The sequence below is a fragment of the Strix uralensis genome, chromosome 1 (assembly GCF_047716275.1).
Source record: "Strix uralensis isolate ZFMK-TIS-50842 chromosome 1, bStrUra1, whole genome shotgun sequence".
Lineage (NCBI taxonomy): Eukaryota > Metazoa > Chordata > Aves > Strigiformes > Strigidae > Strix > Strix uralensis.
Genome location: NC_133972.1, coordinates 97,258,796 through 97,283,104, shown reverse-complemented (window position 1 = coordinate 97,283,104; position 24,309 = coordinate 97,258,796). Strand labels below are relative to the sequence as shown.

Sequence of the window (24,309 nt, the reverse complement as noted above, 5' to 3'; positions counted from 1 at the left end):
ACAACAAGGATATCCACTGCATCCATTCAGTTTCAGGAGGGATGCCATCAGCAGAACAGAACTTCTCAGAGTGCAGCAAAAGGATGGGAGACAAGAGCCACAAGTAGTAGAAGGGGAGATTTTGACTGGGGGAAAGAAATCTTTGCTAAAAGCAGGTTTAAGCACTACCCGAAGAAGTGATAGAATCACTGTCCTTGGCAGTTTTTAAAACTGCCCAGAACAAGGCTTTGGCCAACCTCATCTTGCTTTGTAGTTAGCTCTGCTTGGAGCAGGTGACTCTACAAGATGAGCTTCCAGCCTAAATCCTTCTCTGAGTCTACGATTTTTTAAAAAGAGGCTATCAATGCAATAAACCACCCTCTCAGGCAGCATGGAGAGAATTCTGAAGATCACACTGGAAATCCAGAATGCCTGCCACTTACTGGAAAGAACTTCAGAAAGACTGGAAAGGAGCTAGCATGGCTGAACAGTGGTGTAAAAGAGCCAAGTAAAAGCAAGTACCACTATGATCCTTCAAAAATGATGAAATAGGAAGGATGATCAATACTGCTAGATTAAATGTAAAAGCATCCTAAGACTGTCCACACAGTGTACAAGTATCAATTTTTAAAAGGCACCAAAACTAACAATAAATCCTTTTTGAATGCTTCAGGAGATGGCAGGCAGAGAGAAAATCAGCAGAAACAATAAGTGATAATGATACAGAAGAGACAGAGAAAAAATAACACAACTGCAGAAAAAATACTTATCACTAATTTATTATTTCTGTACCATTTCCACCGTAACACAGGGAGTATCAAGAAATTGCACCATGAATCCAATTTGGGGATATAAATTGTTCTAAAATTTAAGACATGAATGCTGCCACTGAACCAGCAGAAAAATTCCCAGAATAAAAATTCATGAGATTAAAAGAAGGACGTAGTCCTGAAATAACAAAATAAAAATGTGCCAGACAGTGATTAATGGTTATAATCAATGGAGTACAGCTGATCTGGATAATTCAGCAACGGGGGTTGGGTCTCAACTGTGCTGATGTTAATTACATTATATTTTCATTTAGCTTGTTTTTTGTGTTAATTTAATAGTGGCACAAGATATTAATGCTATTACAGCCAAAGCAGTATCCTAATCACATTATTTATATCATAGCCATAATATGAATTTCCACCTGTGTGAGCATTTGAGTTTCCATTCTGTGAAAATCAAAAGCAGATTTCAAAAATACACCTGTGGCTTTTCATATCACACATGATTATGTGCACATGCACATGGAACATCATTAACACTCCAAGACTGCATTACTTAATATACTTATCAAGAAAGATTTCTACCATAATTGTGTCCTTGTTTGTTTATATTGCAGTCTGTATGTTAAAAAGGGAATTACTCAACCTTTTTTCCTTGTAAACTTCTTAATATTTACTTCACATTTTCAAAGATCAAAAGATGGGCAGAATAGTGCAAGCTCTCTCTTAAGGTAGCAAAGACACTTGGGTAGCCAGGAAGACCAAAACTTTTGAAATAAATAAAAAGTAAATTCTGTATGCATGGCAAAAACACATTTTTTTAATTCTGATGGGATAACAGGTAGTCAAGATAATGTGCAAAATAACTTTAGTAGTATATAGCATAGATTAGATTTATTGATAATTCTTAGAAGCACACAGTATTTTCCATCTGCTTATGTAATGAGACAGACAATCGGAAAAGCATAAGAACTTAACCATATGCTTTGATATGCTGGGAAATGCTCAACACATCCAGCCTCCATTTAAGTTTAGGATGGTTGTTCAGAAGTTAAAAGCTTTGTACTATGGACAAGGACATAACAACGTTCAAGTTGATGCAAGAAAAAAATAGTATAGCTTCATCTAATGCAACACCACCCCAACCGTTAAAAATATATTGAGTTACCCATATGTTTAAAAATTTTTTGCAACGGATAAACCAGATAATGTGATTGCCAAATATAATAAAAATCAGGGTTTTTTTTAAAAACCTTGATATGCCTAAATATTTCTGACAGAAGCTTATGGTTGTTCAGCTTTAAATAGTATATAGTAACTTCCCTGAATATTATACATGATTCTACCATCAGTTACGCATCCTCTTTTTATGGTTTTCAGCATTCAAAGATGAACACAGAAATCCCATATTATATTTCCTTTTTTATTATTTATTATTTTATTATGTGTCTTTATTTTGCTTCTTGAGAAAAAATTATTAGTGTTACTACACTCAGGCATTTTTCTTTATAAAAAGTAATTCTCTTATTTTTGAAGAAGAAGAGTGCACATAGAAACCTATAAAAGGAAATGGGATATTGAGTATTATGCAGCTAATTGCTTGAATGGAGTGCACTAAAAATTAATTTCACTAATTGAATTTTAGATTGGATATTAGGAAAAATGTCTTCACCAAAAGGGTTGTCAAGCATTGGAACAGGCTGCCTAGGGAAGTGGTTGAGTCACCATCCCTGGAGGTACTTAAAGGATGTGTAGACATGGTGCTCAGGGACATGGTTTAGTGGTAGACTTGGCAGTGCTAGGTTAATGGTTGGACTAGATCTTGAAGATCTTTTCCAAACTAAATGATTCTATGATTATACAAATCTAGTGCTAGAAAGTAGTTAAATGACTCTAGGTCCCTTCCAGCAAAAAAACCCCATCTCTAGTTATATACTTATTTAAATTCTGTCAGAGTTAAAATAAAACATGACAGCCAATACTATATCTCATTGCTAGAAAGGTTTTCTGCACTGCAATCTAAATTTCTATTCTTTTATTTTAATTACATCTTCTTTATCCTTATTAATGCTTCTCTTTTTTTGGTGTTATTGTGTTTCAACTACTTGCAGAATGAAGTCATGGCTTTTAAATAAGATGCATGGGTTGTTATTTCTTTATTTTGTCATGTATCTTTTCAGAAGTGAGATCATTTTAACATTTCCACTTTCAAATCTCTTCAGGATGTCAATACTCAGTAACAAGAACAGCCAAACAAAATAGCACATAGAGTGTTGTGTTGCTTAAGAACCACTTAAAGAGTGCCTATTCTTTTCCTGTTGTGCAATGTAGTTCCTCTTCATGTGCCAAACAGAACTTGGCACATTACACTGCACACTTTCCAATTTATTATGATTCCCTAGTCTCTTTCAGACTTTGTATTGCTGAAAGGAGAGGATACCTGCACAAAGTCAATTTAACCCTCTCTCTTGTTGTTGTACTAAATAGTGTTGCATAGGATTGCACAGAAGTTTGGATGGGAAGGGACCTCCAAGCAGGGCTAACTTCAAAGGTAAATTGGGTTGTTCACCTTGTGCTGGTGAGTTTGGAATATAGCCAAGGATGAAGATAGTATTACCTCTCCACACAATCTCATCACAGGCTAAGCTGGACTTCCTCTGAAGATTTTCTTCCTTATGACCAACCAAAACACTCCCTGTTGCAATTTGTGATTGATGGCCTTTCTATGGGCACCAAGAAGAGCCTAGCTCCGTACTCCACACCACCCCCTCAGGTAGGGCATGACTGTATGAAGGCTCTATCCGTCAAATCTTCAGTTTAGAATAACTTTGCAATCATGTAAGTGATAAAAAAGTTTTTACCTTTCGACTGTTAGAAGAGCACTCTGGTAACTGACAACACAGACACATGCATTGAGAAACAAAATGCAGGAATGTAAGATGCAATTCAAAGGTATTTTTCAATTGTTTTATTTTGATTTGGGAAAGTATATAGTTGTCATTTGAATATATATAGTATATATAGAGAGTATATATATAGTGTATATATATATAGTATTATATATTATATATTAGAATATATAGTATATTTGGGAAAGTATATAGTTGTCATTTGAATTTCTTTATAATATATTCACCATTAGAATCAGCATGCATATATAGGAATCAAGAGACTACCACTTTAGCAGCTTTACTTGTAGTATTACTATGTATTGCAAACCACCATTGTTGTACAGCTGTGAAAGCTTCCAATCCCTTTTCTTTAGTTCTCACCACTTTTTGACTCTCCCAAGCCCTCCTCTGCCTCATGAATATTTGGATATATGATGTAAAATAAGATAGCTGAGTTGGTCTTTAACCCATAAATAAATGACCAATGAAATGCTTTTTAGAAAAAACTCTAGAAAAAACTTCTTCTAAAGCCAAGTACTATCCTGAGATCAGACTGTAATAGCTCTGATCGATTACCTTCCCTTCCATGAGAAAAAGTGTCAGTGTTCTCTGCTCAGGGGAGGAGGAAAGCTCTGCTAAGAGGAAACTGCAAATCAGAGCTGACCTTTGTGAAAGACTGAATTTTTCCACACAGAACTGGTATCAGCTCTAGCCAAAAATCATGTGACCCCAAGAGGACTTCAGGAGCTGGCAGTATTTCTGCTTTTCCTTTTGTATTTTGCATGACTTTGTTTACTGAGCCCCTCCAAACAGGCTCTGTTTATAGCTTGCCAGTATGACCAAGTAAAGATCCTACTAAAGGTCTTACACACTACAGGATAGTGGTTGCAGTATTGATGGTCTATACCAAATGTTTATGTTGCTATACACCAGTTTAGAAATCAAAGCTTAGGTGACCAGACTCCATTGCTCTGAGCATTTTGTGACAATAAAACTTCATCCTTAAGTATATATAGCACATCAGACCAAACATTGCATGTAGTGACAAAATTGGTTAAGAGCAATTTATAGGTTCATGAGGGTGTACTGCAACAGGCAATGTAGTGGAAGAGAGGCAGAATACCTAAAACAATTCAGTTTTCTTTAATATGCTTCAGTTTTTTCTTTAATATGCTTCACTCTTCACTGCTTAACTCCTTAGCACCACTTCTGGTGGAGGCTTAGGGAAAAATAACCATCTGCAGGGACAACTTGGAAAGGACTCCTGAGGTGCCAAAATGTGAGTAGCAGCTGTTTGTGAGCAGCCACAGTGCCTCATTGTAATTTTTGTTCACCACTCAGCCAGGTAGCATTCTTTAAAAGTTTTTTTTAAACAGGCAACTCTCATTTGGGGACAGATTATAAGAGTATTCTCTAAGCATCTGCCACTGTCCTTATTGGCTCTTTCCCTTATTTATAACACCAAGTACCATCCTCCCCCAGTCTCCCAAAAGGGAAAATATGCAAAGGAAAAAGAGCCTGAGGAGAAAAAAACCAACAAATAAAACTAGCATGTGGGATAGAAAAATGAAAGCAAAGGAGGGAAGAGAGAGTCAAAAAAGTAAAGCTGGAGAAAAGGCTGCAGAGCGGAACACCCCCGTCCTAAAAATCTTGCATTCTCTTGAGTTGACTTTAATATTATTTATTGAGCTTCCCACCTGTTCATAGATACCAATAAGTGCTTTGTCAGCTCTAGGGCAACACTACTAAAGGTGTTTCTTCCTTGTTCCCACTAAATTGTAGTAATAACAGATCAAAGAGAAATTGTTGACTTCACAGATGCAAAGCACTGTACAAACTCTAGCTAATACATTTTCAAAACATCCATATGAATCACATACTTGTTAACTGTACCTGCTTCTGAAATGAGAAGTGCTAATATTTGTCTAGGTCACAGATAAATTGAGAAGAAGCAGAGTCTGTCACCCCTGGTAGGCGTTTTACCTGTCCAGAGCTCTACCGGTGGCACTCTGCATGTACACTCATTGTGCTTTCTTGGGATCAGCGCCCTTTCATTATTTTGCTTTCAGTAGTTCTGCTGTCTTGCCAACACAGCCGTTCTTCTAGCCCTCTCAATCTCTTTCCAAATTGCCCCATTCCCTTTAATGTTGATTTGTTGTGACAGCTTTGGGGATGGATAGTAGATACAGCAATGGAGAGTGGGGAGATTGACTGTTCTGATTCACTGAGCTGCCACAGCAGGAGATAAGCATTTACCTAGTTCTGCTGTGCTACAGATAGGAACATGTTTTGGACAAGTGATTTCAGTAATTAAATTGAACTTCTTATCTCTCTGAAAACAATACCCAAAGGGTTTCCATATGAAAAACCTAATAATGATTTTACTACTTTCCTTCTGGCAACAGCTCACTGTGTGTCAGTAATTCCCTTCCCTCTCACTGTATTGCAAGCAGAAGACTTCTCCAAATGCACTGGTACGATGCACAGTGGTGTCCCATAAACATGAAGAGTGCATTGGTTCTTGGCAGTGCTATGGACAACTAAGGAGTGTGTTCAGCTGAGCACTGATGCAGTGTTACTTTTGGGAGAATCTATGTCTGCATCCAGAGATCTCATTTTACCTAATATAGAATACCTCTGTGGACCTGTCAAGTGGAAGAATTTAATTACGCTGAGATGAACTGCAATTATGAAGTTCTGTAGTGGGGAGCAGGCACCAAATCCTGTCTGATTTAGGTAAATCTATGCATCACCATAGAAGGCAGAGTCTGAAATTGTTTTCCCATCTCTTCCGCCAACACCTTCTAAAACAGACTAAGGTATTCCCCTCCTTGATATTAGCAATACTGAACTCATTTAGGTATGTGTTCAGGTCTTATTAAAATTTTTTAATGACTGTTTGTCTTCTCCTTTTCACTAAAGCTTCTCTGACAGACAATTGATTTTCCATCAAGACAAAAATAATTCATGGAAAATACCCAGTGGACAATGATAACCCTTGTTGTTTTGGTTCGTTTATCTTGTAATGTGCTGTTGATTTTGTAATAGGAAGTCCAAGAAATGTTGAGGAGAGAGCTTCATTCTCCAACATAAAATACGTTATTCATAAAGTTAGGGCTTTTTCTCTGATGGGAGGCACAACATTTTTCTGCTTCTCATCTGTATTTGTTTTATCTGTTGGATACTGTTCCTGGGCTTCTAAATTGTTTCATAGTTCAAGGGAAGGAGATACGCAATAAAGGCCCATTTCAGTGGTAATAAAAATAGCATCTAATATGGAACAACATATTACAAGTCAAGACATCTGTTCACATTATTATGAGAGTCTCAGTCCAATTACATTCGCTATAAATTATGGAAGAACAATTGCAATAAAAATGTGCACATTATTGTTTCTGAGCTTGAGGCTAAATTGAAGATTAGGTTTTTGTGCATTCTGAATTCTGAAAGACTTTTCTGAGATATAATCCAGATTTACTGCAATAACATACATAAGAATTTATATTCAAAAGCAGGTTAATCACAACTTTGCCAATATATTTAAATGTTGGATGGACAAAAAAACAGTAAATACATCTAGGGTTTAAACAGTATATAAACAAAGAACTGTGCCACATTACACTCTCCTAGACAGGTATTTTTCGAGCATAATATTTATCCATTTATAAAAGTGGTACTTGATCTACATAGAATTCAGGAACATTCAATACAATTCCATTCTTTTATACAGCCATATCACTGGAGAATTTAACCTACTGCTTTAAAAAAATTGACCTCTAAATAGTCTGTCCTCATTGAGGTGAGGAAGGATTTTATGTTTTATGCAGGCATCAGTTAGCAGGACTGTAGAATTATAGAATTTTATAGGTTGGAAGGGACCCATGAGGATCATCTGGTCCAAACTCTACCTCAAAGCAGAGCCAGCTTAGATCACATTGTTCAGGGCCTTGACCAGTTTAAATATTTCTGAAGCTTGCAATTCAATTAAGTCTCTCAGCAGTCTCAATAATCACATTTTTTCCCTAACAATTAATTAGAATTTCACATGTTGCAATTTCTGTCCACTGCCTCTCATCCCATCACTTTTACCCCTAAGAAGCATCTGTCTCCATTTTTTTCTAAACCTTCTCTTTAAGTAGTTGAAGAAAGCAGCAAGATCCTTCTCTTATCCTTCCCTTCTAAAGACAACACTAATAGTTTGCTCAGCTGTTTCTTGCATGTGATGTGCTCAGCTCCCTAACCCACTTGGTGACCCTCTGCTGGAATTGCTCCAGCATGCCAATGTCTTTCTTGTAGCGGAGTCACAAAACTGGACACAGTACTCTTGATACAATTTCAGCAGCGCTGAATAGAGGAGGGGCGGGGAGAAACACTTCCCTCTACCTGCTGGCTTCACTCTTGCTTATGCAGTTTCAGTATTCTTTGTCCTTCTTCACCACAGGGGTGCACTGCTGACTCAGCATGTTGCCCATGAGGATCCCCAGGTCCTTTCTGACAGAAAATGACATCAACAAATGGGAACTGGTTAATGCTGGCATTATCCCAAAGAAAAGATTTAATAAACAAGAGGAGTATGAGATGGGTCCACTGTTAAATACATTCAAGTATTCAAAAAAAAAAAAAAAAAAAATTTGCACTTACCAAAACAGAGTGCTGATTTATTTCATCTTATTGCCACAATAACTTGAATGTGTCACAAACTATTATCTTAGAGCTTCATCTTACCTCCATAATAAAAGTTTTCTAGAAATTAACCATCAATTTCTTCTCACTTTTGATACTAATAAGTTATAATTGTTCAAGCATTAGAACCTGAAAATTAGTCCGTATCTACCCTGAAATGAAACCTACATTTGTTGACTGTCTTCAGTGACTCTCTTCAGTTGACCACTGGAAGCTATCAAGCTGCTCTAATACTTTAGTGTGTGAGCACCTTCCCTTCACCTTCCATAACGTATTTACAGATTACTTGCCTGTGTGCTGCAATTAAACACATGAAGTCCATGGACAGAAATCCTGCTATCTCTTTTTTCTAACTTCTGGTAGGATTCTGTATCTCACATGCTCTGTTTTGATTGTTGATAGGAAGCCACAAGCTGGAAAGGAAAAACAAGTGTTTTGCATCCTAATTTTCAGGTGGGGTAAAATGACTGACATGAACCTGGAAGACACTTGAAGTCTTTAACAATGAAGCAGCAAAATGGGAACAGCAGTGGTTAGACTGCAAGGTAGGACATGGATGAGAAACAGGAGTTCACATTCTGGTTGACACTAAGCCTTCATATAGACAGTACCTGGATTTCAGTAGCCTGTAAGGATGTTCTTTCTCATTTCAGCAAACTGAGTCTTAACTTTTTGGTTTCAGGAACACTGCAAAGATCTCAGACTTTCTGCAAAGAGTGAAAGTTAGTCAGGTACTGTGGACTTGGGTATATCAGTGCAGGTTAGCTAGTATCATGAAATTTTTTTTTATGTCCAACATCGTATCAGCTTGGAATTATTATTTCCTTAATTCAGTGTTGCAGGTACAGTGAATGTTTTGCTTTTCATGCAGTAAATGAAAACTAGACTGATAAAACATACCCACCTAGCTGGTGTGAGACTAAATGCTATAGTGGTTTGTAATTCTGAGATTAAAACAACGGTTCAAAAAAAAAATCACTAAAATCATATAGTTCTTCAAACTTAGTACCAGAATCATCTACTTGGATATGGCCTTCCAAACTAATCTTATTTTCTTCTCCGTTTTATAACTTTACCGATGAAGAGCTAATGCTTAGACAGCAAAATAGGAAGCTGGGACCGCTACAGGTATTCGGAAACATTTTATAAACATATCCATGGAATACAACTGTTTACCATAATGATTATCTTCAACTATGGTGTCTACCTGAACTTTTTTCTTACATTTTTATCTTGCTAAGGTTTTATACTTCTTTTTTAACATGGAAAGCCAAACAATTTTACCCCTTTCACAATGCTTTATTTTTTTTCTTTTTCCGGCCATCCTTATTTGTGTCATTCTCTCCAAAGTGCTGATATCCATCTCTCAGAACTCATTAGCCTTCTCCTTGGCTGCAGATCTAGTCTGGTTTTCTTTACATGCCCTGGCCTCTGAGCTCCTGTTACAATATATTTGCCTTGATGATGGGGTATCACGTTGGCCAGAACCTTGGGGTAGATCTGCTTGCACCTTTCCTAAAATAAACCTACTAAAAATATCCAAAGGTCTTTCTATCTCTAAAGTTAGGTCTCGAGAGGACATAAACTGGAACACAATAATTTTGCTGACAGTGAAAATTCAGCTCTTTTGGGTGAGATAATCCAGAACAACTGTAAACAACTTTTGTAAACAACTTTTCCCCTGCTGATTGTCCAGGCAAAGTTATGACAGAAACTATAGCTGTGGCAAACACCGCACTATGCCTCTGGATCCCTAAGAGAACCTGACCTGTCAGACTGCTCCAGTGACACCCTGGCTCTGCTCACCCTGACTTGAGCCCCAGAACATTTCTCCACCTCAACGCTCAGAGAGCCTTTTCCCAGCAGGGCTTCACCTGCAGCAGAGTGACAGCTGCCAGGACAGAGCGGGTAGATACCTTGGCAGCCTGCCTGCCTGCTCTCCTGCTTCAGTCTTTTCAACATGAGAGAAGAACACACAGAGCAAACAGAGCCAGAAGGAAGTGATATTGACTGCCACGGTCTGCTTTCCCTGACATTAAATTCTCCCATAGGCAAGGATCGTATTTTTCTATATGCCTGATGAAAGGCCTCATGCATGTTATTCAGAGGAGACAATTTTACACCTAAACAGATGCCTTAGGGGAGAGGGTTGGCCAGCTGCTTCCAGGTAGCTGCTTAGAGGTAGTAGCAGACTCTTGCTAGCAATAACAATATAAAAATATGTAATGGTCTCCTTAATTTGTGGCTCTGCCTATGCCAGGAAATTAAAGAGCAGCAGAACACAAGCCTGAGTGAAAGTAAATGGCAGCAAAGCTCACAATGGATATATGCCTTGTGGAGAGTAACAAGCCTCTGTGGGACAAAGGAAGGAAGGATATTATAGTTGTCTATCTCCATCACAGATAGACCTCAAAGAATTTCCCTCAGAAGTTGTCTTTAATGATGTACACCACAGATGGGTTACTGGTAAGAAAATCACTGGAAAATCTGGGTTGCCTGCTCTGGGCCAGGAGGGCTCATAAAGTGCAGGAGAAGGGTTGCAATCACACCTACCTGCTGATGCAGCCTGCAGTGCAGTCAGGGGCTTATCAGCCCCTCACCCTGACTGGCACCTGGCCAGATTGCTCATGGGATATAAACCTGGGCTGCTTTTTTTGTGGTGTCTTCCCAGGTTTCACCATGAAGCCAGGACACAATGTACAGGGAGAGGAATGTGAAACTGCTGCCACCTCTGGATCATGGAAGTGGCCAGTACAGAGACTGAACTGGTGTGCTGGAAATGTGTGCAAAGGCTAGCACAATACTTACTGCTCCTTATTCCAGGAAAACACAAAAAACCCCACACCAAACCACAAAGGTCCAGCCATAGTTTTCTGACCCCAAGCAAAAATGTCAGAAGTCTTGAGAAAGAGAGACCTTTCTCAGACAAACTTTTCAACTCATGAAATGACTTACGTGCACTTGGGAAGGTGTGACAGAAATATCTAGATTTTTAGTTTGACCTTGGTTTTTGACTATGATCTCATAAAAATAAGTGAAAGGACCTCCTGATGGGAACAAGAGATTGTTCCTTCCCTGGGGATGAATGGAGTTTGCTCAAGGTGTGGCACGCAGTAGAAATAAGTCTCAATATGGAGGCAGATGTTTACAGCCAAAGAGAAGCCTGAAAGGCTTAAAAGTCAGTTTGTGATTTTCTTAATAGATTTGAGGAATCCTGTCCTTAACTTTTATGCAAAGCATAGTCTGAGGCTTTATTTCACACTTGGTATAAAAAGGGCCTGACTTCTCATGTGCATTTAAACATTTACTCTGCTGTTTCTCTCTATAGATCAGCCATTCCAAGACCATTTGTTGGAAATGACAGCTTCACTGGGGTAAATGTGCTATCCCTTCTTCAAACACACTGTGTTAAATAGAGAAGGGAACAGAGTATAATTTAGCTCTATCAGCAAAATTAACAACCACATTTGTGGTGTTTCAGGGATTTTTTTTGTTCCTGGACACAAATCTCTGACCCAGTGTGTATTGAATCATGACTCTCTACATAATCTAAAATATTTTCTGGGAACATCTGTCCAGTCACATAGCTTCAGGGTTTGCTCCATGCCAACTCCCTGATCATTCAAAATGCATACACACATGTAAACTCATTTGTTTCCAAGCACTGTCTTAGAGTAAGCCCAACTAGTTTTCTCTGAGAAAAATACAAACGCAGTTCCCACCACCACTTGAAATAGGAAATATGGGTAAGAATATGGCAGAGCTCTTTCCACCAAACTCAGACACCTTGACACAAGGACATGGTACAGAGCACACATCCATACATTATAGCAACATTATAGAAACAACCATTCTGATGAGCTGTGACAGAGCTCTCTGTGGCATTCTGAAGACTTTGAATGAAAATCCCACAATACCTAATAACTTTGTCTTAGGGCCAAGGGGTTGACATGTGGCTCAAGACTCCCATAGTCTATAAAGTCTGTGCAGAGTGCATACAACCAGTCCACTTGCTCTCAGCTGCGTGGGACCAGCCTTTCTCAGTTCTGTTTATACAAGCTATCATCAGGCAGATAAGTGAAATGAATGTGGAAGGCCAATGTTGTGGATGAATGCTAAGACATTTAAGCAGTTCCAGCTATATGAGAACAAATAAGTATTTTATATAAAGACTGTAGAATGACCTATATCTGATGAAAACTGTATGCAGAGGTTTTACAGAATCTGGCTGACTGTGATGAACAGAAAGCCTTAGATACAGCTGTCAGTGCCCGTAACTCTCAGTGACACTGTTGAAAGCGTGATTTTCTTATCAAGCTGAGAGCAAAACCTTTAGTTCTTATAATCAAAAGGGTTTTACACATTTTAATTACTGATGGTAAAGTGTTTCTCCCTTCTTTAAACATTTTCTTTTTTGCTTCCTCTTTTGTTCGCTTTAAACATGACTTGCAAAATGCAAGATGTGTCGGCACTCTCAGGCTGCACTTACACTGATTTCAAAGGCAGGTTCTGAATGCACATGCCAGTTCCTGGGCAAACAGCATGCCAGAGTCCTGTCCAGAAGGCAGAGCACCCAGGTTTCCTTGGGGGTCAGGACCACATCCCTCCTCCACTTCAGCAGGAATGCATTGTCTCACACTGGCACACTGTACCTCATCACCCATACCCTTCTGAGACGCCCAGCAGTCCCAGGGTGCCTGTCTCATGCAAGCCCATGGCCACAGAGATTGCTCTAAGGTGTCATTACTGCCTGCTGCTACTGTCAGAGGATTGTATCAGACCCATTATCAGGAGGTGTGCCTTGGGAAGAGCCACACTGTCTGAGAGGTGCCTAGATGCACTAGAAAGTGGGTGCTGAATAGACTTTTTTTATTGACTCAGAATTATACAACCATTGAGGCTGGAAGGGACCATTGGAGGTCATCTAGTCCAACTCTCCCCGCTCAAAGCAGGGTAAACTGGAGCAAGTTATTCAGAGCCCTGTCCAGCCAGGTGTGGAACATCTCCAAGGATGGAGGCTATAACCTCTCTGGGCAACCTGTTTGAGTGCATTTGACCATCTTTACAGGAAAAAAGCTTTTCTTACATTAAAGTGGAATTTCCTGTATTTTAATTTGTGTCCATTGTCTCTCATTCTGTTACTGGATGCCACTCAGAAAAGCACAGTCTTCTTTACTCACTCATATCTGGTATTTGTACACAATGATAAGATCCCCCTGAACTTTCTCTTCTCTAGGCTGGACAGCCCCAGCCTCTCTCAGCTTTCCTCATGCTGAAGATGCTTCAGTCCCTTCATCATCTTTGTGGCCGTGTGCTGGACTTGCTCCAGTAACTCCATTTTTTTTTTTACTGGGGAGCCCAGAGCTGGACACAGCAGTCCAGACATGTCTCACCACTAGAGAGGAAGGATCATCTCCCTTCACCTGCTGGTGTCACTACTCCTAATGCAGCCCAGGGTGCTGTTGGCCTTAGCAGGCGCCAGCTCCTCCACACTGGGACAAATTTGAGCTCTCCTAAACTATGTATCCATCAAGCTTTCACGTCGCTTAAAATTTTGAAGGCAAAGATTTATCCATTCACAACAAGTCTCCTTCTGCAACCTGCTTTATTCATTGAAAATTTCCTACAAGTTCCAGTTACTATGAGGAAGAGCATTTTTCATGTAAGACCTGTAAACAACATATGATGTGAACATTTTCACAGCAACACCCCCCACCTCCCAAGAAAACATTTTAGCTGACAGCTAAATTTAATTTACGTTTTCAGGTCTTAATGATGGCAGTTGTAAATCTGTATATTATTAATTGCTGTGGCGTACAAAGCAGTCAACCTATTAATTTGGCAAAAGCAGACTCATAAAATATGCAGAATGTGCATATACTTTACTGATTATTACTAAGGAAGTCCCCTGCTCATCAACAGGTTTTTTTCTATTATCATTATTATTGCAATGGTAAGATTAACTTGTGCAGTACTCTATTTTACCGTTGCATTTCTCTTGAGTGTTCCTAATAATACAATCACATGTGTGCAGTTCAGCCACTGAATTTTTTCATATGACATTTCTTACAATGAGGAGTAGAATCATGACAAATTTCTGGAGATAAATTGCTATCCTCATTGAAAAAAATAATGGAATGAATGCAAGAAAAGACTGGTTTACACAGGGGCATCTTAACCTGCAAAACTTTCTGTGCACATTCCATTCTTGAGTTACAGAAACAAATTTAAGAGTGTATTAGTGCACAAGAGACAAAAATGAACTGAAAACTGTGGAGAATCAAAAGATACCAGGAAGCGAAAAACACTTTCTGATTATTTACCTTTTTTCTTGTTTTGCCTAGGTGTTGCGGTCCATTTAATCTAGTTAGACCTTCCTGCACTAATCTGAAAAATGCATGCTTAAAAGTGGACTCAAATGGCTTTGTCCTTTTGGGTACATCTGCAGAAATACTGACATATCCATGTTAGCTGTAAACAAGACAACTCAGCTGGAATGTAAAGTCAGATAGCTGGATAAATTGGTACAAGAGAACTCTTGAAACTGCTGTGGGGACCTGCTGCTGACACCTGATTCAGCTGCTTTATATTTGCATTTGGCCTGAGTGCAGACAAGTGCTGGGAGTAGGGGAAGCATGTTTATATTACATTATAAAAGTAACAGGCATTTGAACAGATTAGACATGGTTCAGACTCAATGCATCCTCATATAGAAAGTCATATTTTTCACTCTTGTCCTGGGATCAAAAATGGCATTGCACTCTGTTCAGAGAGCAGGCTTCAGGATAGACAAACCCCTATGTGTCACACCTCTTCATGGGGGTCAGCTCTTCTGTTTGTTTTGTGGGGTTTTTGTCTGTACTCTAGCTACTGTTACTTTAAAGCCTTCATGTTCATCAATTTATTTTATTCAGGTTGTCATAAATGGTCTTCTAAAATCTTTTTCCTTGCGAAGGGATAGTGTAGATTTGCTTTGGCACTTGCTAGCGTTGGTACAGTCTTCAGGTTTCATTTTTACTTTATCAATAAATGGTAGTCTGATCTGACCAACAGATCAGTTTATGAGAATGGCTGTAGTAGATTGCAGTCCTTTCCGCTCTCAAGTTTAGTGAGACTCTTTCATACAGAAAACATCTTTGCACCTGCTGAGATTAAAAAATTGGACTTTTTTTTTTTTTTTTTTTTTTTTAGTGTGCTGTGCTCCTGTGCAAATGAAGGGTCCTTTCTGTGAAAAGAAACCAAATAGAGTCCTGAAAGGCTACATGGAGATTTTATACAGTTTCAGCCTTAGGTGAATTATTATAGGTATGCTATAAATCCCTGAAATCACACAGATCATAATGAAGCTCATCCCCAGCAATATGTACAGAGTACAATACTTTGTCCTTTTCTGATTTTGATCTAGTACATCGATTCATTTCATTTCATGCAGATTGATCAAAATCAATGTCTAGCACACAGAGATTCTTCATTTCACTTTGTTGTTCCAGAATATCTGTCTTCAGCTGCATCATTATACAAGATAACGTATGAAAAAGAAAAAAATGGTTTGTGATCTAAATAATACTTCAAGTGGCAAAATCTACATTATTCTCTTTGTCTGAAGAAACTCACTGTGTATTGGGTGGTTACCTTTTTCCTTCTGCTTTAGTTGGCTGCTTAATTAAGGTCCTGCTTTACAATACTAAATAATGCATATTGATTAATAGCTTTCACAAAAACTGCAAGAGTAAGATTGGCATCTGGTGGACTTGACAGATGCACAAGCCACTCACAGTGCTTTTCTGTCAGGCAATTCAGTCCCCAGAAAAGGAGACTGCATGACTAATGAGTTTTGCACCTCCTCTTCATGTGCTCATCTGCTTTCCCATTGATGTAATTTATTAGTCACTTATGTGAGTCATGGTTAGCACATTGAAGTGGGAGTGGTTGGTGGCAGCCATTATAATAACCGTAAAGCAAATAAAACAGAAATCAGGAAAGTGGGAAATGATGTCTAAGCAGCAGAGAACACCTGTTTTCCATTTATGCCTGCACTAAATATTTGCAATTAATTAAAGTTACAGTCAGAGTTTAATAATGTATTTACACTCGCAACTATTTTTACAAACCAGCATTCTTGCATCCTTGCTGGACTTTTGAAGAGCAATATTTGTGCATCACTACAAAATGAAAATTTTCCTAACAGTTCACTATGATGAACCAAGTAGTTTATGTGACATCTTCACTTTAATAAAACTTTTGACACTCCCATGACCATCTCATAAACAGAACAGAGAAAATATTTCTAGGTTGTCATAGGGAGCCAGTTCTTTGGCCCCTACAGACACATCTAACCAGGTAGCAGATGGGGCTCAAAATAAACTTAATGTGTTTGAAATGTAGTTGAGCCATGAAGAGACATTTTGAACTGAGGACAGAAAGTCCTCACGAACCATCAGAAAACTGCTGCTGTCTACAGAGGTCAATAGGAAGCTGTTTAGTTGGTTCTTTTGAAGTGCATGAGTACATCACAGTTTTTTTCTGCTTAACCCATTGGTATTTGAGATGAACAGGAACATTGTGTTTCATGTGAATAAAATAGACTAGGGAAGAGACACTTCAGCGAGGCACACAGATTTGAGCTAGCTCAAGGCAAATAGTAGTGATGTAATTGGACATAGGATTTATTCTGACAGAATATAGAAGTAGGGTTGTCTAGGGTATTTTAGGTGCAAGCCAATAGGACAAGTCATTAATTTCTATTAGCATCCTAAAAGCTTTATTGCTAGAAGACCCAGAAAGCTTAAGAATGCTTGTATGAATGTCATAAAAGAAGGCATAATAAAGTGAATGTGTTCAGCAAGTTGTTAGATATTTTTATAAAAGGAGATTTTTGCTGACTGTGACAAATGTCTAGAACTTCAACACTGAACTCATCATTAGGGAGGACAGAAACATGAATTTCAGCAAGGAGAAGAGCAAAATACTGAATCAGCATTGAAACTGGCTGCGTGAACAGCAGTCCTGCTGAAGAGGACCTAGAGGTAACAGGGGATGGCAGGTTGAATATAAGCTGAAAGTGTGGTCTTATTGTAAATAAGGCAGATTATGTACCGTGCCACATTAAAATCATGGCGAGCAGACTGAGGGAAGTTATTGGCTTCTTCTACTTGGTATTATTGATGAATCCCCATCTGTGTGCAGATATGGGTCCCTAAGTTTAAAAGGGCCATGGAGAAACTGGAAAGGGTCCAGCAGAGAACAGCTAAGATGGTCTGGGACCATATGTGAGGAGCTGGACTTTGTTGGTCTTGTGAAGAGGTGATCTAACATCAGCCTACAGCTATATAAATTAAAAGCTGATGGGCTACACTCTTCTTTGCAGAAGCTGGTGATAACACAAGCAGTGATGGACTTGAGTTGTAGCTTGGGAGGCTCAAGGTGAACTTTAGAAAAAGATAGGTTCACCAGGGGGGTAGTGCAGCATTGAAACAGGTTATTCATAGAGTGGCTAGAATCTCTGATTTTAAACATTTTCAAGACTTCATTACACAAAACCATGGCTGACCTAATCTGGCACAGCCACAGTCCTGTTTCAAGAAGGAGGCTGGAGTAGAGACTCGAAGAGGTCCCTTCCAAATAACATCTTTACAGTTTTAGGATGGTTTTCATATCCAAGCTACCCCATCTGATCTATGGTTGTAAGCATTCTGAAAGCAGGTAGGAAGATTGAAGCCATATCAGCAGCACACAACTTAAAAGACTGTCTTAGAACTGAAGTCAAGGATTTGTAGAGATTGCTTGCAAAGGTATCAAAAGAGAGTGTAGATAATCTTAAACTGTGAGACAAGGCAATCTGACACCAACAGAGCACAAACTGAAAAGAAGTGTTGAGAAGTAAGCGTGCTCTAAGCCCCTTTTCAAAGGTTAAGAAAGTGAACTGGTACTAAAGTAAAGAGTTACATTTCTAACACCATTTGCACAGAGATGTCACTACAGTACAAAAATAAACAATGGCACTTGAAGAAGAAACAGAGATCCTGCAGAGACAAAGTAGCTTTTGCTGTCTTCCTCAAAGACCTATAAAGCCCCAAGCCTTTCTCTGCTTGTGAATGCCTGGCGAATAAAGATGAGATGAAAGTCATGAGTTTACTGGAGAGACTCACTTCAACAACCAGAAACTCAACAAGGCAGACCACACTGTTTCTTTTACAAGCTGTGGTGAAGTACTTTCCACTTGTTGAAGGTAATAAATTAGAAGTAGAGGAATGGCATAGAATTTACCAGTTTTCTAAAGGTAAATTTGGTGTTTAAAAAGTCAATGTAGCCATCAATTCAAAAACAGTTTTATTTGAAAACTGTTTCAGTAGGTTATGCCTACATTATGTGTCCAGAAACTGTGTGCAGACCATCATGCCACCATTATGTGTGCAGAAACTAATCCTTTCTTGAAGGTTAGTGCTTAAATCCTATACCTAGCATAATTTCATGTGAAAAAGTGAGTCAAACACTTTTGACAGTAGCACAGCTATTTGCTGATAAAAATCAACCAAGACACTGTGTCTAGGTACTGAAAGCAATCTATGTGCAATTATCCAAGACAAGACTAGCACAATGCAGTCTCTCTGGTTCACCAGTTGAGTCAATTGTTTGCTGCATTTGTATGGTGTTTGATTAACTGAAACTGCTGATTTATGGATTATATTTAAATTTTTACCTGAATTTAGTTATTGTGCTTATTAATGCATCGCCATTTTAGTAAAATCATAGTAACTTAGCTTAGTGTGTGCTCAGTTAAGTACATACTGATCTGTTCAACATTGGGAAGTTGCGTAGAATGAACATTGAGACCTTAAGTAACCTTAGACAAGAAATTTGCAAGTCAGTTGTCTCTCTGCAGGTTCATTTCCTTTCAGCAGCAATTCAAAACAAATTAATCCACTGCAGAATTAGCTCTTTCCAGAAATGTAAATCTTCTTCCGCAGAACAGCGTTATTTGAACAGAATAAGCAGTTTTATTGGTCAAGCAATTGGGGGTGACTTCTTTTTGGAAGAGCTTACAGAATTTTTAAAGTATGAAAGTTACAGCAATTTGCAACAACAGTACAGAAAGAGATGAAAGAAAACAGGAACCTGAACTGTATGGGAAAAAGCCAGTTTTATACTTTATGATTTTTATTAAGATTTTAGGTATAGCCTTCTCATCTGCTGCCTCTGTTCCACTTCTGTTATTACAAATTTGAAGTTGTTAATATTATTTGCATTTACATTTTGTCCATACTTCTGAATCATGACATTCTTTTGAAATACAAGGTTAAAGATACAGAGTCTCATAGACCAAAATCCTGATCTGTTGCAGACAATGTTATGGCATAATCTTTTGAAAACTTAGTTAACACCCTTAAAATAAAATTAAAAAAAAAAAAAAGAAAAGAAAAAAAAAAGTTGTTTTCTTTCCTGGCAATGTAGAAACACAGAAATTGTAAAGACAAGGACTTTACTGAAGAAGTAGCAGAACAGCTTCTTCAGCAGCTACATATATACCACAAAACACCACTAAACTGATTTCAACACAGACATATATAGATTTGTTCCATTTACCTCCTTCAAGATGAGGGAGAAAATGCAGTTAGAAGCTGAATTATATTGGGATGGGGCAGGGAGAGGAGGGAATAGGGAAATAGGAGAAGGAAGAGAAATCACTCCTGTAGCATATGACATGACCTTTTCCTAGTTGTTAGACAAGAATGACTTGAATTTTACAGGCCAAAGAGTGATTCTCTGATTCTCTAGTCTGCTATTCAAAACATAACTGTAACTTTTGAGTTTCTCACAGCCTTGAATATTTTCATGCATTCAATCTTCCCAAAGAGTGCACAACTAATGTCAGTCTACTTTCAGAAAACAAAGGCATGGGTAAATTCCCCAAAGCAGTTGTGCAAGTCTAAGAAAAGCAGCTCATTTCCAATGTGGAGCTCAGGAGCATGTTTTGAGCTTCTGGGCTCTCTACAGAGAGCATAAGGAGAGAAGGTGCATGCAAATGCAACTCTAAACAGCCAGCTCAGACAGATAACCTGTTGTGAGTATTTGCTTCAAATTAATATGAATCAATCTCTCTCTGCTGGTAAGAAATGGAGCCTGAAGTGGTTAGCTCAGATGTAAATATGTAAATCGTATCCATCTTCTTTTAGTCAAATGAATCCTCCTGAAACAGCTAAAGTCTGACTAGAGTAAGCTGACAGCTAATATTCTGTATACATATGACTCTTAAGTCTGAGTCTTCTCAGATACTTCTTTGGAGGCTTCTAGGAAATATCTCCATCTACATAAGATCCTCTAGCTGGATTCTCTGTTGATGATGATCGTAAATCCTTCCTTTCAAAGATGCAGTTTACTCTTTAAAAAACAAAACAAAACAAAACAAACAAAACAACCAAAAAACCACTGAAAACTATTCTATCATTCTTCTGGAAGAGTGGGTAGAAAATGTCCCTCATAATTCAGCACTCAAGCTCATTTCTTCTTCTGCCTGAAAGTGCAAGAATCAGGACTGTATCTTCTTGTCTCCTCAGAAAGTGTCCTAATCATTAGTCCACAGGCTGTTTGGCACATAGCAGCTAGGAGGAAAAGTTTGGATGAGGAGTGCCACCTCCCATCTTTGCCTTTTGGAAATGTGCGCTGTTTAAAGAGGAATTACAGACTGCTTGGAAGGCAGCTGGAAGAGAGCACACTAACACATGCTCTGACTGCTCTGGTCACTGCTCCACAGACATGGGGACCCCTGTGGCTGATGGCCATACCCCAGCTGCTGCACGCAGACCCCCATGCACACACATACACACACAGAACAGGGAGCCCCGCACCCAGCAAAAGAGTTATAAATGGAGTTTAATGGGAAGACAGGACAGACTGTGCTAGTCAGGCACCAGGCATGGCTTTATCACAGAACCTAACGCACTGTAAACATTGTTATCTGAGGTCTCCTGGAAAAACATAATTATAATGCTAGCCACTGTCTCTGTAGGTTGCCAGTGTACAGCCAGTAACAGAATGTGGCTGATGTGCATGGGGAATGACTGCACCAGACTGGTTTCCTCAATAAAAAATTGCGCCTGCTCTAGTGGGGAGAGAACTGTTTGGGTTTTTGTACACTTCGTTTTCACTATCAGGCATTAATTATGTTTAAGTTCCATAAATATGGTCTTGTGGTTTTAAAAATAATAAAATGCTCTATATAAGCTCTGCAGCATTTTTTTTTGTTCATATGGTACTACAAAATGGGAAGGTAAGACTTGTGTAACCAGGGAATTTCAAGAACAAATCTACTTGCTATAAGTTTCTCCCACGTTTATCCAGATTCAGAAGATTTTCTTGCAAGACCTTTTCATGGCCAGCCCCACATCCAGGGATCCAAATTAAAATCTTCCTGTCTTATTCATTTAGCAAAGAACATAAATGTGTGAAAAGCCCCTAAAAGCAGGTATAGCACATAAAATGAATAAAATAGTCCACAAATATTTCATTGTGGAGAATTTATTATGCAGTTAACTTATAGCAACTAAATGAGAACCAAGTAAACAATAAAAATAATCCTCAAACTTCACAAACTGATTTTAATGGAAGAGTACAGCTACAAGAGCAACCAGATTTGAAGCACGCTATGCAGTGTCCTTAGTATTTTTGGTTTACTAATCTTTAGGATGATTCCTTGCACGCTGACAAGTATTCAGAGCCTTCTTACCGCAGGAGAGTACAAACCATCAGGTTTACACCCTGTATTGTCTAGAATAATCTTCCTCTTCCTCCACAATTCTAATGCTGGAGACAGCAAAACATTCAGCTATTCAAGGATTTGTATGTATTTTTGGAAACTGTAGACTAACTTTCTTGTCATTATTTGACTGAGAAATCAAGACTGGTCACAAGTAGAAGTGCAGCATAAATCCATGAGTTTATTCCTTGTAATATGAATCATCAAAGGCAAAGACAATTAAGAAAGAATCTTTACTGAATTAAATATAATTGACTCACCTAACCTGACTTCTGTCACATGGAAAGATGGCTCCTTTTCCACTTGCAGATCTACAGTTGCAGAACAGGTTCAGTGTCCTGGTAGCAGGAGAGAAGCAGAATGTCATACCTGGGGAAGCATCAGAGTTGTCCAAGCATAAACTGCTTATTATCGACAGGAGAAAATGGCAAAGGATAGTAGTGGTAAGTTTCCATTTGTGGAGGACAGAAGCCCCCATCTGCCTACTTGGCTTGCTATCTAGAATGATTTGTTGCTTGCCAGGGGCTCAGATCCAAGATGTTGCAGAGAAACCGCCAAGGCTCTCAGGCTATTACTCCCTGCTGCTTATCTACAGAATCACACAATCGTCTAGGTTGGAAAAGACCTTGAAGATCAGCCAGTCCAACCATCGATCTAACACTGACAGTTCCCAACTACACCATATCCCTCAGCGCTAAGTCAACCCTACTCTTAAACACCTCCAGGGATGGGGACTCCACCACCTCCCTGGGCAGCCCATTCCAACACCCAGCAACCCGTTCTGTAAAGAAATACTTCCTAATATCCAGTCTAAACCTTCCCTGGTGCAACTTGAGGCCATTACCTCTTGTCTTATCACTTATTACTTGGTTAAAGAGACTCATCCCCAGTTCTCTGCAACCTCCTTTCAGGTAGTTGTAGAGGGCGATGAGGTCTCCCCTCAGCCTCCTCTTCTTCAGACTAAACAACCCCATGGGCACATGGGCACCAATGATACTGCCAGGGGAGACCAGGGGAGTCAAGAGTGACTACAAGGATCAGGAGCTACAGACTGGCCAGCTTCACCTTTTCCCCTGTAAAAATCATGGACTAAAGCCCCTTGGAGCACATTTCTGGGCCCATGCAGGAGAAGGTGTTTAGGAAGAGTCAGCATGGGTTTACCAAGGGTCAGTCATGCCTGAACAATCTGATTGCTCTCTATGATAAAATTACTGGATTTGTGGACAAAGGGAGAGCAGTGGATAACTTTGACCTTGCCTTCAGCACTCATCAGACCTTTCAAAACAGTCTTCCTTCTCTTGACTTAAAGAATAAAAATTACATCTGCTAAATTTCTGTAGAACTTCCACCAGTTAGCACCTGGGTTCTCAGCAGCCTGTGACCACAGTGTCTTGAAGTGAAAGAAAAATTTACATAAACAATCATGTGTGTCAACTTATGGCTTTGCCATGCTGCAGATATAGGGAAAATATTCTCGTATTTATTTCCATGAAAAAATAAGACAGATTTTCATTGCATTGGCAGATTATTCTGCTGCAGAGAAGCAATGGTATGCACCCAGATCTCTTGGTGGATGTCTGCAATTCAGCAAGGGAAAGTTTTCTGCAGTACAAAAGCAGATGCTGAGTGGATATAGACTGGCCCAGCACCTGGAGTAACACCACAGATGAGGAGAGGGAAAACACAGTGTCAAGAACAGGATGAGAAACTGAAAATATCAGAAGAAACTTTCTGAGCCCCTGTTCACCCTGACAATAGCCAGACATGTCTTTAGAATCACTGACAACATCACACCTGCAGGTTTGAAGCATTTGACTGGAGACTGAAATCTGTCCTTGCTCTTTGGCTGAGTGGAGGTTCCCCTTCTTTTTGTCTTTCCTGGACTTTCCCCATCTGGGTGCCTCAAGGCATTGCATGGAAATGTGCTGGCATCTTGAGAACCTGCTCTGTCAGGTGCCATCAACACTTACCGTTGATCTTCTTGACCTTCTTCACCACTGCTTTTAGTGTCTTCACTTTCCAGAAGAGGTCATCTGAAGCTTTCTGCTACAGATCTCTATAGGTGAAGGAGCACATTCATCCCTGAAGGGCGGCCCACTCTGCCCGCATACATGCTCACATGAACTTGAACAGACCATTCCTGTTTCAGTGGAGTAGTTTCCTTCAGAAACAGCCACCAACTTCAGGGTGGTTTTTGATGGCAGTGAGACACTGAATGTGGGCATAGAGTACA

The 24,309-nt window shown here is 39.2% G+C and overlaps 1 long non-coding RNA gene across 1 annotated transcript; it reads right to left on the bottom strand.

Annotated features, from left to right (window-relative positions):
• Positions 1 to 3,777: 3,777 nt before the first annotated feature.
• LOC141954040 (uncharacterized) lies at positions 3,778 to 22,440 on the bottom strand. Its single transcript, XR_012632072.1, has 4 exons — positions 22,337 to 22,440; positions 8,935 to 9,030; positions 8,610 to 8,736; positions 3,778 to 8,127 (listed from the first exon to the last, which is right to left on the bottom strand). It is a non-coding gene; the product is annotated as an uncharacterized LOC141954040 (long non-coding RNA).
• Between the last annotated feature and the right edge of the window lie 1,869 nt (positions 22,441 to 24,309).